Source organism: Humulus lupulus, chromosome 8, assembly GCF_963169125.1.
Source record: "Humulus lupulus chromosome 8, drHumLupu1.1, whole genome shotgun sequence".
Taxonomy (NCBI): Eukaryota; Viridiplantae; Streptophyta; class Magnoliopsida; order Rosales; family Cannabaceae; genus Humulus; species Humulus lupulus.
Genome location: NC_084800.1, coordinates 77,931,829 through 77,947,564, shown reverse-complemented (window position 1 = coordinate 77,947,564; position 15,736 = coordinate 77,931,829).

Sequence of the window (15,736 nt, the reverse complement as noted above, 5' to 3'; positions counted from 1 at the left end):
TTTTCTCTATATCATTTAAATATTATTATTTTTATAACTTTATTTATTTTCTATCACTTTCAATAATATCTCTATATCTTAAAATAATATTTATATATCTTTTAATACTTGCAATATTTATCTATGCATAATGTCAAATATAATGATATTTTATTTTTAATTAATCCAAATTTATAAAATAAGCTAAAATATATTTTCCTTACAACATTTAAATATTCTATTTTTTATTGATTTCAAATATTTATCTAACTATTAATAATATTATTATATATCTTAATATTTACATTAATACTTATTTCAAATATAACTAAAGATATTGAAATATTTTTTATGCAAAAATATATGGCAGAGAGAAAATATATATATTAGAGTATATATATATACAAAAAAAAAGAAAAAATAATAATTATAATTTAAATTAATTTTTCATAACTAATTTTTGGCTTTGTTTCTAGTTTCAATTAATATAAAATAATTAAAGAAAGACATTCAAATAAAAAAAAATGAAAGTGGAGCCTGAAGGAGACAAGGAGAGAGAGAAAGTATGAGAAATTAATAAAAAAATAGTTTAGAAAATGAACAGTGTGTTATAAATGTAGTGTAGTACTGTAGCAAAGTTAAAACATGTATGCATAATACATTATCTGATGGAGCTGTTTTTTTTACCAATTCTCTAAAAATATAAAGATATATGTGATATACAGTAGTCATTGTGACTGCTCTTAGGAGCTTGTTTCAATCCATATAAGGATTTTACAAGTCTACATACTTTATGTTCATATTTTGGTAAGACAAACCCTTTGGGTTATTCCATATAGACCTCCTCATTGAGGTCACCATTAAAGAATGTTGTTTTGACATCCATTTGATGAACATACAAGTTGTATATAGAAGCTAAAGCGAACAAAATTCTTATAGAAGTTTTTCTTACAACAGGTGCATAGGTATCGAAATAATCAATACCCTCTTTTTGCCTAAACCCTTTAGCTACTAATCTAGCTTTAAAGGTTTGGATAGTGCCGTCAGTATAGTATTTTCTCCTAAATACCCACTTACACCCAATTGTCTTAGATCCCGGTGGGAGGTCTACCAATTCCCAATTGTTGTTGGAAAGAATAGAATCCATCTCATCATTGATGGCTTCTTTCCAAAATGCACTATCTCTTGATTGTATAGCTTCTCTATAAGTCTTAGGATCATCCTCAACAAGAAGTATAATAGGAAATTTTCTAATGACTTCCTCTCTATTTCCTTCTACCATGTAGAATGAAATTCGTTGAGAATCTATCTCATCCACTACTAGACTTTTCTCTTTTTTAAGCCTCTGACTTCTTCTAAGTTCAAAGGGTTGTTTTACATTCTTTTGAGAATTCTCCTCTTGAGAATCATTTTTGGATGTAGAAGCTTGAGAATTGTTTTGATATAACAAATTCTCCTTTAGAGATGTTGAAACTTGAGAATTGTTGTCACATGACATGTTCTAAAAAAATTCAACTTCTCTAGATTCAATCACAATATTAGACTCTAAGTCTAATAGCCTATAAGCTTTACTATTGTTGGCATAACCAGCAAAAGCACACTTTATGACTCTTGAACCTAACTTTGTTCTATTAGGTTTGTTTTTCTTGCAATATGCAAGACACCTCCGCACTTTGAAGTACCCTATGTTGGGTTTTCTTCCTTTCCATAACTCATATGGAGATATAAATACCATGTGAAAATTTCTCAAGAAAATAATCACTAATTTCACTTTTAGTTGTCTAAATAATATCAAAGTCACTTAAACAACTTTTGTACGTTTTCTAAGAGTCTCTTTGAGATTATTTTGAAAACATCATTTGGACATCCATTAATTTTCTCATCAAAATCAATTTGAGGATGTCTATTTTAAACACTTAAAAGAAAGAAAATAAACCCTCAATGATTTATTTAAACACTTTGATTTCTAATGCTTTGGTTTAACATTATCTCCTCATTGAGATTAAACAACATATCACCATCTTTAACAAGAATGAATAAAATTCTCTTCAACCTTATTCCCTATTGGTATAAAGATTCAAAATTGCTTATCCAATTTTGTAATGTCACCTCATTGAGACATTGAATATTTGAGAATTGTTGTCACTAAATAATTCTTAAATATTTTCTCTTTTGACCACACTTTTAGACTCCAAGCCTATAGGTCAATACGTCATCCCATAATTTTGGATTCCCTTAATCCATTTTCTTGCAATAGCAAGACACATATCAAAAGATGTGACCCCCTTAGGTTCATCTTTTCTTATCTCATAAGTTGAGATGATCAACACTTAAATGAGAAATTTTAATTTCTCAAATAATTCTCTTTATTTACCAAATAAATGGTAACTCATCACATTGCAATAATAGAGGATAAAACATATTTATATTATTATCACCTTAATAATCATATTATATGGCACACCATAATAATCGTGATAATTCTCATGTACATATTAAAATACTTTTATATATTAACATAATTATGTCTCACGGAAATTTCACATAATTTGTCAACATATATCCATCATATTAGCATGCATTTTGAATCTCATAATTATATTGTAAGTATATCACAAATATCATATAATAATTTACATATCCACATATTGATATATAATATTGATTCATAAAATCAATATATAGGCATGTCAAAAACTACATAATTATCATGCTTTATAAATTCTCAAAACATAATTTTCATGTCAAATGTATGTACTACTATCTCACATATAGCATACACAAAAGATTAACAATCCCTACATTATGTAGAGCTTGTCAAAAGTTCACTTCTAAGAATTACACATTAATTTTCACAAATAGATTTGTCAACTATGTTACAATGTATCTCATATTGTATTAACATGTTAACATCTACACAATTATTCATATGTCAACATTTGAAAACATGCTAATACATGAAATAAATTTCATCACTATTAAATAAAATAGTGTATACAATTACACTTACCTTGCCTTACCACCTAGTTCAATTGGATCCATCAAACCTATCCAACCTCACTAGGTCTTGATTCATGATCTTGATAGTCTCACCTCCCATTGAAACAAACAAAGGAATAAGCTTTTGAATGTTAGGAAAATATATATTTGCCTCAATGGAAATGGTAAGAAATTTACAACTCTATGCAAAATTACAAGTAAATATAGAGAAAGAAGTGGAAGATGATAGAATATAGAAAATACAACTCTTTGACAAAAAGATACAAATAAACTTGAGATAGTGAAATGAAAGATGTAGATGAGATTACAACTCTAAAACAAAAGATACAAGTAAAAGATAAAAGAAGAATAATAGGATAAATGAAAAGCAAAAGAACAAAAGAATAAGAACAAGAACAATTAACAAAGAACTCTCACTCACACAACCAAAGTGAAGAGTGTTGGGGATCACCAACTTGAACAAGGTTTGAAACTGTAATGATATGTGAAGAGAATTGTATCTTGTATTGAAAATATAACATCTATTTATACACAACTAGAGAAGTTATTCTAGGAAACTAAATCAACTAATCAATCCTAATTGTCAACTAATAAACAGCTAAATGCACACTATAACACAGCTAACATTCACACTATAACACTCTCCCTCAAGCTGGAGCATAAATGTTAATCATGCCCAGCTTGTTACAAAAATAGTCAACCCGAACCCCATTTAAAGCTTTTGTAAAAATGTCCCCTAGTTGTTCTCTAGTCTTCACATATTCTGTAGAAATCAAGCCTTGTTGAATTTCTCACGAACAAAATGACAATCAATTTCAATGTGCTTCGTCCGTTCATGAAACACAGGATTAGTTGCAATATGAAGAGCAGCTTGGTTATCACACCATAATTTTGCAGGTACTGAAGTTTTAAGTCCTACTTCAGTCAATAGTTGATATATCCACATTATCTCACACACAGACTGTGCCATAGCTCGATATTCTGACTCTGCACTAGATCGTGACACAACGGTTTGCTTTTTACTCTTCCATGAGACCAGATTCCCTCCAACAAAAATACAATAACCTGAAGTGGATCTTCTATCTACTTTGGAACATGCCCAATCTGCATCTGAGAAACACTCAATATGAGTGTGTCCATGATTCCCATACACAATACCTCGTCCTGGTGCACCGTTCAAGTAACACAAAATCTGCTCTAACACTGCCCAATGATCAATTGTTGGGGATGACATAAACTGACTAACAACACTAACTGAGTAGGCAATTGATTAGTGGTGAAAATGCACATTTGTTTATTTTAATTGTCAAAATAAATTAAGTTTTAATTAATATTTTCATGGAATTAATGTGATATATTCTTACATTGGAAATATGTGAGTTTAATTTATTTTTTTTATATTTTGCAGAAAATAAAGTGTTTTTTGGCACTTGGAAACAAAGAAAAAAAAGAAAGCAAAAAGGAAAGAATTAGAGCTGAAAATATAGTGAAGAAAATGGCATTTTTGAAGAATTGAAGGCCTAACCTCCTCGTTGCCCTTCTCCCCAGCGCGCCACTTGGCGCACTCCAGGCTTGCCATGCGTCCCAGCACCTCCTTCAGCCATGCATCCAAGCTCCCTCAGCCTCCTTCAACATAGCTGAAACCAATCCAGGCCCAACAAAATCCCAGCCAAAGCCCAAACGCAACTCCAACTTTCCCAGTAGGCCCAATACCCCAAAGCCAGCCTTCTCCCCAACCCAACGCAATTCTCCTTCAGCCAGCTTGTTGACGTGGCCTCTTTTGATTGGCTGGGCTTGGTCAATCGACCAGCTGCCACCAGCTACCTTTGGCCCAATTTTGTATGCACTTTGGGCCTTGCAAATTGCCATTTTGAGCTTTAAAGCTCATCTTTTTTTGTGCTTTAGAAAAAGAGCATTTTGATCATGCACCAAAATAACTAGGTTAATATTTATAATAAGATTTGATTTTTCAAAATCATATTTTATTATTAATATTTCAGATTTATTTTGTAAACCTCAAATTGTTGTCTAATTTCTTTTTAGTCATTTTCTCCCTCTATAAATAGGGACTCTTTTTTCACATTTACCATGTAATTTTTAGGTAGCAAAACTCTACCAAATTTTAGTCTCATTTATCATATTTTCTCTCTAGAATTTCATGAAAATGTCTAGCATAATAGGCTAACCTTCTTAGGAAGGTTAGGATGATCCTATATGCATTATGACTTTGTTTGGTATTTTTGATTCATCATGTGCTTAAAGTTTATATATTTTAGTGATTTATTTTCTTTCATCTTGTTATCTATATTTATGTTTACTAATAATATATAGATTTTGTCAAGCACTTTCTATGTATTATCAAATCAGTGAAAATAATATAGATAATATATTTATCATTTTCTCCATCTCATTCATATATATTTACTTTAGCTAGAATCTAAATAGTAAAAGTAATATTTGTGTTAGGTTTTATGTCCAATCTCTTATTGCATTATTGCCAATGGTATAATGTCATTTTTAGATTTCTCATAAGATTTATCTCATCCTCCCATGGTAAAGAATAATAATCACTTGAATACATTTTTGTAAAATATATTTGTGCATCAAAGTTAAATCTTCCAAATGAATAGTTGGGATGTGAACTCTCCATTTGTGTAATTTTTGTGAATCAAAGATCCAAATAAATAAGTATGCATATTGGTAACTTTTGATCATTCTTACTTGTTACATATTGTTACATCACACTTTAATCTATCTTTATTTCTAATATTTAAATCTTAAAAACAACAAAAATATCACTTGTTCTATTTTCCTCATATTATTTATCTCTAAACTTTATTTATTGATTAACTTTATTTCTTTATTGTTATCATTTCTTTTATAGGATTTGTTAGTTTTATTCTTAGTTTATTTTGTTGTTATTTTTCTTTTGTTAGTTTTTTTCCTCTCTTTTTGTTTATTATTGTTGTAACAAAAATTTAAAAAAAATCTTGTTGTGTGTGTATTTAGTTTCTTTTTTTTAATTTATTTTTGGTATCTTATTTTATTCTATTTTTCTTTTTTTATTGTAGTAAAAAAAACTTGAAAAAAATGTATATAAATTGGTTGCTTAACTATTTATTAGTTGAGTTTTAATTTATTTCTTTTTTTTTATTTTAATTGTTGGTTGCTTAGTTTATTGGTTGCTAATATTTTGTTAGTTTAGTTTTGTTGGTAAAATATTTCTTTTGTTTAAATATTTTTTATTTTTTGTTATTTTCTACTGTTAGATTTGTATCTTTATTTTATTTTTTTTAATTTTTAGGTTTTAAATCTTTAAAAAAAATCATAAAATACAAAAAAAATTAAAAAATAAAATAAAATAAAAACAAAGCTTGTTTTGTCAACATAAGCAATTTTGGCTTAAAGGCCAATTTGAGTCAAAGTTCCATCAATGCTTATTTAGTAACCTCGGAGAGTTCTAGTAAGTGTTGGTTGTAAGAGGACCGTTTTTGTGAATTGTGACCCCTCCACAATTATCTAGTAACCTTGGGGAGTTCTAGATAAAGTGTGGGTCTTAAGTGGGACCGTTCTAAAAACCCCAATTCGACCTGGAAACAAGCAAAACAAAATTAAAAAAAAAACACAAAAAAAAAAGAGAAAATGAATGAAGAATAAAAGAAATGTTTTGAGATGTATTCTCCAATGTATTATTCTTCATTCGAAAACAATCATAATTCTAGTGCTACAGAGGGTACTAGACGTTTTAGGAGTGTATACAAACTTAGTGTAAGATAATACCGAGAACTTGAGGCCTTAGAAACTAAGTTTGATAGAGAGAGTTACGAGGTTCCCGAGGTAGATTATGATGAACATTATTGTGACTTTGCAAGAGTCGACCATAGGAATCATAATTCTAGTTGGACCAACCCCGTAGATTTTAGTTGGAAGCCTAAGTACAACTACCATGCACCACCTCACATGAATTTTGAGCAACATTTCCCTAACTTCCCACATGAACCTCCATATAATGTCTGCACTAATACGAATTCTTTAGAGGACACTTTACACACATTTATAGAGGAGCAAAGAGAGTTGAATAAACAATTTGTGGAAGATTTTAGGGAAACTAGTACTCAACTTTCAGAATTGACCAACGCTATTATTTCACATAATTTAAGTCAATTCCCCTCCCCACTTGAGGCCATAACACCATCCCCTACTCCCAGTTCTAAACCTGATGAGGATAATGTTATTACCATTTGGAGTGAAACTCTTTCCCATACCGAAATTCTTCCAACTACTCCAAAGAAAAATGAAAGCTATCATACTGATGTGATAGACTTAATCGTTGAGGAAATTATACACATTTTTGCAATGACACATTCACCCAATTTCCTCATCGATTTTGAACCCAAACATTTTCTTTATCCTGAAAATGTTGCTAACGCTTCTATTTTTGAGACGCAGGATAAAATAAAATTTATTTTCGATACAGGATAGCATGCAAACATGCAGTTGGTAGACTTACCTGAGAGCGATGCTTTTGTCTACCAAAGACTGATCAAGTTTTATCTTTCTTTTTAGTGTGCTTTATTTTAATTTGTGTCTTTATTTTATGTTGCGAATTTTACTTTTTGGGGTTTTGTTGGTTATCATATTCCATTTTTCTCGCACAATGAGCTTAACGTTAGACATTAAGGACAATGTCTCATTTAAAGTTGGTGGTAGTATGCATATTCATGTGTTGAAATATATTTTAATTACCATTTTGAAATTTTGAGTTAATTTTTTGCAAAATTCATGACAAAAAAATCATGGTGAGATAGTTTTTGCTATTTTTACTATTAGGAAGTAATTTTTTAGAGTAATTTCATGCACAACCAAACATTGAAAAAAATTCACACATTCAATTGAGAAAAATCATAAAGTTTAAAGCTTTTAATTTTTGTGAGATATGAGAATGAGAAAACAACTTTGAAAACTTCTATTGATCATTTGAGTTGGTAAAACTAATTTTTGGAATTTAAAACATGACATTTACTAGAGGGATAATTTTGTTTTTAAGAGCCTTTGTTGTATTTTATTATGATTTTCTTTTTAATTTCTTGTAATTTTATTCTTATGTTGTCTCTTGTCAAAAAAAAATTATAAAAAAAGGGAAAAAAATTATAAAAAATGAAGAAAAAAAAAGGAGAACAATAGCAACATTTTTTTATCTTCATCTTTTGTAGTTTTGTTGAAAAAAAAAATGTCAAATAAAAAAAAGAAGTAATAATAAAAATTCAACACTACTACATTTGTTTTCAATTTATGTCATAAAAAAAAAAGAAATAAAAAGTTCGTGTATTGTTTATTTTTATTATCTAATTTTGTTTTGTTCTTTATTTTGGCTCTTAATATCATTTTGTAAAATCCCGAAGGTTCTTATGTCATTTAGATTCCAATTAATTCATTAACCTATCTTTTGATCAATATTTGTTAACATTGTTTGTCATAAAACAATAACATCCATTTTTTAGTGTTAATTGATAAATTTCAAACTCCAAGAGTGTCAACCATCTTCCATAAAAATACTTTCAATACCTTTGTGAGGATATGGAGTTGAGACTTTATTCTTTGGTGATTTTTCAATATTGTTTGTATTGTAAATTTTGGAAAGAACGATATGGTTTGGTGCACACACACAAAACTCTTGAATTACAACTTTGATAGTTTTAAATAGCATTTTCTAAATGTTCACTAAACATTTTGCTAAGTGATTTTGCATAATTTAGCTCACTAATTCATCTTGGTAATAATTTGTATCCGCTTGAATTGCTAGGGACTAGCAATAAGCTAGTTGAGGGTTGTGATTAGAAGTGAAAAATGCACATTTGTTGATTTTAATTGTCAAAATAAATTAAGTTTTAATTAATATTTTCATGGAATTAATGTGATATATTCTTACATTGGAAATATGTGAGTTTAATTTAATTTTTTTATATTTTGCAGAAAATAAAGTGTATTTTGGCACTTAGAAACAAAGAAAAAAAAAGAAAGCAAAAAGGAAAGAATTAGATTTGAAAATATAGTGAAGAAAATGGCATTTTTGAAGAATTAAAGGCCAAACTGAAGGCCCTTCTCCCCGGCGCGCCACTTGGCGCACTCCAGGCCTACCACGCGTCCCAGCACCTCCTTCAGCAATGCGTCCAAGCTCCCTCAGCCTCCTTCAACGGAGCTGAAACCAATCCAGGCCCAACGAAGTCCCAGCCAAAGCCCAAACATAGCTCCAACTTTCCCAGCAGGCCCAATACCCAACGCAATTCTTCTACACTCAGCTTATTGACGTGGCCTCTTCTAATTGGCTGGGCTTGGTCAATGGACCAGCTCCCACCCCCAATTTTTTGTGCACTTTGAGCCTTGCAAATTGTTATTTTGAGCTTTAAAGCGCATCTTTTTTTGTGCTTTAGAAAAAGAGCATTTTGACCATGCACCAAAATAACTAGGTTAATATTTATAATAAGATTTTATTTTTAAAATCATATTTTATTATTATTAATATTTCAGATTTATTTTGTAAAACCCAAATTGTTGTTTAATTTTTTTTAGTCCCTTTCTCCCTTGATATCGCCCAATAACTCATAAGCGGTTGTAGTAGTAATCGAGCTATGTCGTATCCACAGAAAGGTAAAATACAAGTTAAAAGAAAGATTAGTAAATTGAAAATAATAAACTTTGAAATAATGTAACTTTGAAAAAGAATATATATATTTTTTAAACATTAAATAAACAAAATCGAGGAATTAGAATGAGAAAGAAAATATGGAAGACATAAGTTTCATTCTTGCAAACATATATATTTTAATAAAATTGATTTATTCTACTCAACTATAATTCTACACAATGAATTATAGTTGGAAAATATATGTAATAAAGCTCACCTTAAAATATGTTCTTTAATTAAATTATACTAACTTCTAATTTTAAAAACTTATCATATTATATACCTTAGAGCGACAAAATACCAATGGCAGAATGCAGTAAAAAGCATATAATATATCAAATATCCTAAATTAAATTAAGAGCCTAAATTACATAAGAAGAGCATGACTAAACTTATGTAAAAGACACTAATAAATTTAGAATAAAAATTAGAAGAAAATAAATTTAACCGTGACAAAGATATAGAAATGAAGAACAAAATAAAGAATCAATATATTAAAAATATAATGTGAAACATGAACATCACTCTAGAATTTTCACAAGAGAATTTAGCCTAAAATAGGCATTGTTTTCACTCAAAGTAATGTAAAAGAAATGAAAGAAAAACAAGAACAAAAATGTTTTTCTCTCACTATACTCTCCACACTTAATTCCACAATCTGATGTTTTTTTACTCCATTTGGTTCTCTATTTATAGTGGAAATAGACCCAAAAGAATGTAAAATCGTGTACAAAATAGTGGGAAAGTGGCATAAAAACGGATGGAAGTGGGGCAAATGGTGTTGAGCCGTGGGAGACATTTGGGCCACGTGGCGGAAATTGATTGGCTCGGTAGAATGGTGGCAACTGCTTTGTTGGGGCATGGGGAGCAGTCGCCAGGCAGTGGGACGCGCGGTGTCCTTTGGTTGGCTCAGCAGGGAGGCGTGGCAGGCGGCATGGGACCGTGGCGTCAGATGCGTCAGGTGCGTCAGTCCTGGCAGGCGTGCATCAGGTGTGGCAGCAGATGGGACGACTCGCGGCTCGGCTTCGTCAGGTGGGTGGGTGGGAGGGGACACGTGTCAAGCAGCTGGTGGAGCTGGTGCAGGCGGCTCGGCTGGTAGCGGCATGGCTGGACAAATGGTCTACTGCCAAGTGGCAGCGTGTGCACCTGCTGAAAGATTGGGCTGGGCTCGGTTTCGGGCCTAAGTCACCTTCAAAAATACCACTTTATCATCATTTTTTCAATTATATATCTTTCTTTCTTCTTTCTTTTTCTTTGTGTCAAAATATATTTTATTTCTTGAAAATTAAACACAAATTAAATTAAAATGAATATTTTCAAATATAAAATATATGACAATAAATCCATGAAAATATTAATTAAAACTTAATTAATTTTAAACTTTAAGACTAATAAAATGATACTTTTGAACACTAATCACAACCCTCCAACCAGCTTATTGCTAGTCTCTAGCAATTCAAGCGAAATGATAAATGTCAACATGATATATTTCCGGTCAAAAATTATAAAAGAACTTAAGTATAATCACAGGATGTTAGTAACAGGTCAACAAGAATTATCAAAATTACTTCGAATAAATCTAGAGTTGTGAGTGTGTGCACCACACTTGAACCTTCTTACCGCAAACCATAGCACATAAAGCATTTGAAATTATGCCAAGTAAAAGTCTAAACTCCATTAACCTCTCATGTAATTGAAAATATTTAAAGTTTAAGGGTTTCACTCGTGGAGTTAGAAAAGAAGTAAGCACTCATCAAATGGGTATATATTTAGGACAAACTCTTAGATAATTATTGAAACGAAGATAAGAAATAAATTATTTGGATAACCACCATAAAGAGTACCACAAAACCAGTTTTTCAGGAATTCTAAGTTAAATAGACAATCTTTACATTTATTCTAAGAGCCATAAAATAAAACATGAAATTAATAAACACACTTTTTTTTAACACAAGAGACAACATAATTGAAAATGATAGAACTATTGCTCTTGTGTTTTTTTTATTTTCTTTTTTTTTCATGAAGAACATAATAAAAGGCTCTCTAATAAGATTTGTCTATAGAAAATATTATCCCTAAAACATCATCCATTCATACCACAATACCTAGTCCAAATAATTATAACCATTTCTAATAATCAATAAAAAATTTAAAGTTGTTCTCTCAAGTCTCACCTCTCACAGAAAATAATGAATTCTTAAACAAGACAAATTTCTAAGCAAATATGTGCTAATCAACCATCTTACCACAATGTTTGGCATGTGCATTAGGTAGCTCTAGAGAAACTCTTAGTAATACAGATAACAAAAATTGACTCAAAAGTAACATTGTGCAAAAATAAATAAGTAATTTTTAAAATTTGACCGTGAAAATATTAATATGACAAAAATCAACATGAACGTGCATGAATATGCTCACCACCCCCAACCAAAATCTGACAGTGTCCTCAATGTCTCAAAAGATAATAAATGTAAAAGAGCAGAGAAAGAGAACACCTGGATAGCGAGCGTCGAGTGATAGAGCGAATATTGATTCTCTAAAACATGAAAAACTGAAAACAAAAAATGATAGCAAATAAAATAAAATGACAAAAGGGAAATAAATAGAAAACAACCCTATGTACAAATAATTTGGAACACTACTCAGACTTGGTAAACCGGTTCCACGAGAATGACTTCTTCAGGCTAAGTCACCTTCTTTATGTAGTGTTTCAGTCGTTGGCCATTTACTTTGAATTTTCTCTCATCAGTTGGGTCTATGACCTCAACAGCACCGTTGGGAAAGACAGATTTCACAACATATGGGCCAGCCCACCTTGATCTCAGCTTGCCAAGGTGGATATGCAGACGAGAGTCATAAAGATGCACTCGTTGGTTTGGCTCAAATTCTTTTCTTAGGATCTGCTTGTCATGGGCCGCTTTCATTTTAGCCTTATATATCCTAGAGTTGTCATAAGCATCGTTTCTTAACTCTTCAATTTCTGACAACTGAAGCTTACGATTGAGTCCTGCTGCCTTGAGATCAAAATTTAGGCTTTTAACTGCCCAATAGGCTTTGTGTTCTAGCTCAATAGGAAGGTGGCAGACTTTACCATAGACTAGCCTATAAGGAGACATATCGAGCTGAGTTTTGTAAGCAGTGCAGTATGCCCAGAGAGCATCGAGAAGTCATGAGGACCAATCTTTGCGGTCAGGATTAACCGTCTTTTCTAAGATTTGCTTAATTTCTCGATTGGCTAACTCAGCTTGGCCATTTGTCTGTGGGTGATAAGGCAATGCAACCTTATGAATTACACCATATTTTTGCATTAAGGTCTCGAAAGAATAGTTGCCAAAATGGGTGCCTTGATCACTTATGATAGCGCATGGTGTAGAAAACCTAGATAACACATTTTCCTTTAAGAATTTCACAACAGTTGTGTTATCATTATTTCGACAAGGCACAACTTCTACCCATTTTGAGACATAGTCTATGGCGAGGAGAATGTAAAGGTAGCCAAAAGAAGGTGGAAATGGTCCCATAAAGTCTGTCCCCCAACAATCGAATATTTCTATTACAAGATTGGGTTTAATGGCATCATATGTCGTCGGGATAGAGCACCTAATTTCTGACACCTTTCACATGATCGACAGAAATTGTTAGTGTCTTTGAACAAAGTGGACCAATAAAGACCACACTGTAAGATTTTTGCAGCAGTCTTTTTCATAGAAAAATGACCACCACAAGCTTCATTATGACAAAAGTTCAGGACACTAAAGATTTCATCATCTGGAATGCAATGTCTCATAATTTGGTCGGGGCAATACTTGAAAAGATATGGATTGTCCCAATAGAAGTTATGAACCTCGACAAAAAATTTACGTTTATCTTGTGCACTCCATGCAGTTGGAAGTTTGCCAGTCACTAAGTAATTAACAATATGAGCGTACCATGGCAACTTAGTGACTGCGAAGAGATGTTCATCAGGGAAGTCATCTCGAATGGCTGGGCCATCAGCGGAATTAGAAAATTCAAGACGAGATAAGTGGTCCGCTACCACGTTTTCAACTCCTTTCTTGTCTTTTATGGTCAGACCAAATTGCTGTAACAGAAGTATCCACCTAATTAAACGCGCTTTAGCATCCTTTTTTGAAAGGAGGTATTTTAAGGTGGAATGGTCCGTAAAGACTGTGATAGGTGAACCAATCAGGTAGGAACGAAACTTGTCAAGTGCGAATACTATAGCAAGTAACTCTTTTTCAGTAGTAGAATAGTTCATCTGAGCACTGTTAAGAGTTCTGTTTGCGTAATAAACAACGAAGGGCTTCCCTTCCCTTCTTTGACCTAAGACGGCCCCTATAGCATAATTGCTAGCATCACACATGACTTCAAACAGTAAGTTCCAATCTGGTGGCTGAATGATAGGGGCGGAAGTGAGGTTTGCAATGAGCGTTCGGAAAGATTCCTCACACTCAGGTGTCCAACTGAACACAACATCTTTTGCTAGGAGGTTTGACAAAGGGCGAGCAATTGTCGAGAAATTTTGTATGAACCTCCTATAGAATCTTGCATGCCCAAGAAAAGATCGAATGTCTTTAACAGTCTTGGGGGTGGGCAGCTTTGATATGAGTTCAATCTTTGATTGATCAACCTCAATTCCTCATTCCGACACGACATGCCCCAAGACTATGCTTGATGGCACCATGAAATGACACTTTTCCCAGTTGAGTACCAAGCCTTTTTCTTCGCAACGTTTAAGCACAAAGTCTAAATTGAGAAGGCTTGACTCAAAGGAATCTCCAAAGACTGTCAAATCATCCATGAATACTCCCATACATTTCTTGATCATATCACTAAATATGTTCGTCATGCATCGCTGGAAAGTGGCTGGAGCATTGCACAGGCCAAATGGCATACGCCGGAAGGAAAAAGTACAAAAAGGGCAAGTGAATGTGGTCTTATCCTGATCTTCTAAGGCAATCTCGATTTGGTAATACCCTGAATAACCATCGAGAAAACTATAGAAAGGATGACCTGCCACACGTTCCAATATTTGATCAATGAATGGAAGTGGGAAATGGTCTTTGCGGGTGGCTGCATTTAATTTTCTATAATCAATGCACATGTGCCACCCAGTTGTGACCTTGGTAGGAACAAGTTCCCTTTTTTCATTTTGTACCACTGTGACCCCTGATTTCTTGGGAACAACCTCAGTTGGGCTATCCCATTTACTATCAGCAACAAGATAGATTATTCCAGAATCAAGAAGTTTCAAGACTTCAGTCTTAACTATTTCCTTCATCGTTGGGTTTAATCTTCTTTGAGGGTCACGACGTGGTATAGCCCCGTCTTCCAATTGAATGTGATGGGAGCAAATTAATGGACTAATACCTTTGATGTCAGCTATCGTCCATCCTAATGCATCTCTTTGTTCTTGCAACACATTAAAGAGTTGGTGCTCTTGGGTGGCATTGATCTTGGAAGATATTATGACAGGAAAAGTGTTGTCAGCTCCCAGGAAAACATGCTTAAGACCCTCAGGAAGTTGTGCCAACTTTGGTTGAGGAGCTTGTTCAATGGATGGTTTTGGTGTTTCTCGATCTTGAGGGAGTTCCTCAAATATTGGATTCCAAAACATGGTTCTTCTAGCCTGTGAGTGTTTGACGGTTTCAGGGTTGATTTTATACTCATCGGGCTCAGAACTTTCTGAAATTTGGAAGAGGTAATTAAAATGATTAGACGTGTATTTCGCTTCGACCTCTTCCAAAATAAGTGTATCAATCAGATATGATTGGAAACACTCATCGTTATCAGGTGGTTGTTTGCCGATATGGAAAACATTCACTTCTAGAGTCATGTTCCCGAAAGAGATTTTCATGAGACCATTCCTATAGTTAATGAGTGCATTTGCTATTGCGAGGAAAGGTCTACCGAGAATAATGGGAATTTTGGACTCTATACTCACTTCAGATTGAGTGTCCAAGATGAGAAAATCAACAGGGTAATAGAATTTTTCAATTTGAATCAGAACGTCTTCTACTATTCCCTGAGGTTTCTTAATTGATCGATCAGCCAGTTGTAGCACCACGGATG